Source organism: Marmota monax, unplaced genomic scaffold (genome assembly GCF_021218885.2).
Source record: "Marmota monax isolate L192 unplaced genomic scaffold, Marmota_monax_Labrador192_F-V1.1 WCK01_AAM20220418_F8-fsc01071, whole genome shotgun sequence".
Classification (NCBI taxonomy): Eukaryota; Metazoa; Chordata; class Mammalia; order Rodentia; family Sciuridae; genus Marmota; species Marmota monax.
Window position 1 is genome coordinate 18,962 of NW_026694619.1, and position 4,317 is coordinate 23,278.

Genomic DNA, 4,317 nt, shown 5'->3' on the forward strand with positions numbered 1-4,317 from the left:
AGCTAATGCAATACTGACTCTATTTTAAAAGGCACTGTGAAAAACATACATGACTTCTAAAGTGATTTTTTAAAAACTCTACCAAAATACTTACCTTATTAAAAACACTGAAGGTGTTTGGGCAACCAAAATTTTGTACTAGAGTGAGGATTCAATAAAATGTTAACCTAAAACTAATGAGCTCTGGCAAATTTTCTTTCCTTTTTGTGAATGGTGTCTGGTACATTACTGCCAACAGGCCAGATAGATGTCCTCTGCAATAATGGTCATGAAGGTACAATGACAGATGGCAAGCCCCTGAGACTCAGGGCACTGTTGGGAAAGGAGCATGAAATTTTCACTCTGTCTTCCTTTGTCTACTAAAGCCTCCATGCTCTTTGCTTTCTTTTTCATTTTCCTTCGTTTAAAAATATGCTATAATTATCTAGATTAGGGCCTGGAACGCTTTCTGCAATGAACCAGACAGTAAATATTTTTGGCTTTGTAGACCAATCTCTGCCCTCTGCCATATCTACTCTGCCACTGAGAATGCATACATGAATGGGTATAGCTAATTACCAATAAAACTTTATTTACAAAAGTAGGCAGGGGGCCAATCTGGTCTTCAGTCTACAGTTTGCCAATTCCTGGTCTAGGTCATCCTTATTTATAGTGTCAAGAATTATGGATACATAGCTTTCTTCTGGAGCGAAAACCCCTCTTAACTGTGTGTGAAAACTAAAGGATATGAATCATGATGAGCTGTAAGCAGATTAGCTTCATCAAAGATGCCTGAGACATTGTTCTTCTTGAAGTATCTGTGTAGGGGAAGATAGCTTGCAGAAGTTTTCACTTGCAGTACTTGTGATTTCATATTTTAAATGACACCTCCTTTCATCTTTATCTTTTCCTTTGATACTCAGTTATCAAAGTTTTACATTTTGGTCCTAAATCTCAATCCTGTTTCCACCATGGCAAAATCTGAATATATTTTTACATACAATCATTTGCTTTATTTTAATTTTGCATTTGGCCTTGATGGAAGTGAATGATAGTGTGCAAGAAAGCAACATTTGTTTTATATCTTTATTTTATTTATTTATTTTTATGTGGTGCTGAGGATCAAACCCAGCGCCTAGCACGTGCTAGGTGAGTGCTCTACCACTGACCCACAACCTCAGCCCCAACAAAGCAACATTTTGATGTCTTAATTTTAGATATAGTTAACTCCTGTACTCAGTTCACTCTTTTCTTTTATGCATCTGAAATGAGAATGAAAATGAAGAATCCCAGGCCAGTTGACAATGAATTTTATGTTCCTAATGTTATTTTCTTACTGTCCCTGAAAATCAATGCCCTTATCTGTAATAATCAAAAATAAATTATTTTTAAATCTGTAAGTGCTTAGAAAAAAGTTGAAAGTGCTTAGAAAAAAGTTATTTGCCTTCTGTATAATAAATAGACAGTAATTGTTAATACATTTAATCAGCTAAAGAAAGATTGGCATATCATCAGTTTATCTGACATAATTCCATTTTATGTTAAGAAAAATTAGAAGTGAGAATTTTATAGCATCATTCCTCTGGAGAAACTAGTTAAAAGAGAACTCCTTTCACTATCAATATGAGCAAAACTGGAGACACAAGTTAGAGACACAAGACTTTTAACTTCTGGATTCTTGGTATGTAGGTGGTTCCCGATATTGTTTTATTCATAATAATGATGTTGGTTGTATTTGAGATGGATGTTATGAGATTATTCCTTGATCAATGATATCAATGAGCTCACTCACAGCATCCAAGAGGCAAGGCTTTTCTATTGTGACACACGGATGCTCCTGGTCAACAGTCATTTGCTCAAGTGAATACTGTCATGGGTTCAGTTTCAGGGCCCCCTCCTTCCTGCAGGTAATTCCAGTGCATTTCCCAGGGCCATGTGTGAATCACTACTTATTCTCTTCACTGGGGTGGACTGGACGAGGGACACCAAAAGTTTGGATTAAAGACTCTGCAAGGGCTGTCAGTGCCAAGAAGTGTCCTGTTCACAATTTTGACAGGGAATTTCCTCAAGGGTTACTGGTTGCTTTGTCCCCAATGCACTACAGTTTACCTTTTTTGGCATTTATGTTTTGTAGGTAATTCTCTGCTGGAGAATCTTGAAACCATTTGACTTGTGGAAGAAAATTGCTTGGAGCACTATGAAAATATCATTGAGACCATGTGGTTTTTAAACTCTTTTGCACTATTACTCTGTATCCCAATTATTTCCAGCTGTGTCTAGCCACTAAGCAGACGTTCACAGCCTGACTTTTAAAAAAATATATATATATGTTTATGAAGTTCCATTTTGTTGTTGTTTATTTTTCCAAGTGAACATCAAGAGTGAGGTAGAAAGGAAAGATTCAGCTCTACTCCAGGATTGCACCACTATTTGCCCTAGAACTCTGTGTCTGCTTTTCTTCATTTTTATATTTTTGACTAGAAAAGGAAATAAAACTAGAATGAAGTCTCATTACTTTCTATTCTATTTATTCATTCCTGTTTGCTAACACACATGAAGATGAAATTTTGCTGATATTACTTAATAAAAAGGATGTAAAGGTGAAAATTCATGGTTCAAAATAAAGAGAGTAACCTTCTGTTGGAATCAAAACTTCATCATGAAGAGCATCTGGTTGCCAATTAATCTTATAATGAATGGATTTCAGATCTGATTTATTTATCATAATTTTGCTAATCAGTAACTTTTTCAGCTTATGCTTGTATCTATTTTGTTTGAAAGTATTCTAAAACTTAGATACCTAAACTATTTCGGGGTGCTTCAGACCCCCGTCCATCCAAATTACATAACTTGCTTGACTACATGAATCAAATATGTAAGTGTCAAGAACAGAGCCTGGTTACCTGTTCCCAGAGGGGATATTGAAAACATTTAATGACTGGTGGAGCATGAGCAACAACCAATCAGAAACAGATGCCCTGTCCAATCAAAATGGACAGCAGCCATGATCAGCAGCCATTCCAGCAGGTGCTCACCAGCTGCCAGTCATCCATGCTTTCTCCCAGGGGAGGTCTCTGCAGCTGCTTTCAGACCAGGGAGATTAGACAGGGATAGAGAATATGTAATGATGTACCTTCTTCACTACTTGATTTTGTCAGCAGCTCTTTCTACTATCTTTAATCCTATTTTAACTTGAGATCTAAAGGTATTCCCATAACATCAAGACTCTTAATTAATTTCCTAATTCTAAGAAGAATGGAGTCATAAGCCAACATCCTGTGATATTTTGAATGAAAAAAAATATGCCCTATTCTCAATGTAGGACAAGTTCTGACATTGGAAAGCTGCATGATGAGGAAGTTTGTAAGTTTTAGATCCAGTAGGATTTCCAATATGACTTTGTTTTTCAGCTTAAAGTTGGGTTTAAAGCCAACACAAACATAAAAACTAAAATTTAAAAATGGATTCCAAAGTGAACAAGAGATCATTTTAAAATTATCAACCTTTCTTCTTCCCATGCAGTAGTGAAAAAAGCACAGGTCTACTCGTTTTTTTTTCTAAATTCCTCAAATTAAGTACGTGAGTCCAGGCACACACAGTATTTATTTTTATACACATATGAGTGAAGCCTACACCTAATTCTGTATGTTATTTGTCTAAATTTAGTTTAAATTCTACCAAAAAAAAATCTATATGATGCAGAAAATAACATTCATCCCTGGTGATAAATTTAGTAACCAAAAGTTGGCAGAATATTAATAGATGTTAGAGGTCATTGCTCTCTTGCAACCACTAAAAACATGTTCTCTGTTATAAACATTTGAACAAGGTTTAAATTTGGTAGATTATTTATAAAATGAAAGCTTTGTAGACATTCCTCTCCAACATCCTAAGAGAATGGCCATCTCTTCCATCTCTGTAATCTTAGAGATTTATAATGTGCTATGAGCATGCCTCTTAAATACCAGGGATACTGAGAAAGCACAAGGGATCCTGCTTTGTAGTCAGGCAGGCGTAGATCCATACATTCCAAAGATCATAGTAAAACAACCCGTTCATTCATCCTCTTCACTCCACAAAATTTTATTGAGTGTCCACACTATGCCAGAGGACCATGATGCTGCTTTGATAAAGGCAACCTCATCCCTCTCTCTTCTATAAGGACATGTTCTAAAGGCAAGTCAAACAAGCTAAGTCAGAATTTAATGTAAATGGAAAAATATGCTTTGGTTGCAGTAAGGACAGGATGCTATTTGGGTGTAAAGAGAAAGAAGCTTTGTGGTTTAAGATGGGTGAAAGGATGGTAGCTGTTCCCCAAGGCTTTCCAAGGATACCTTT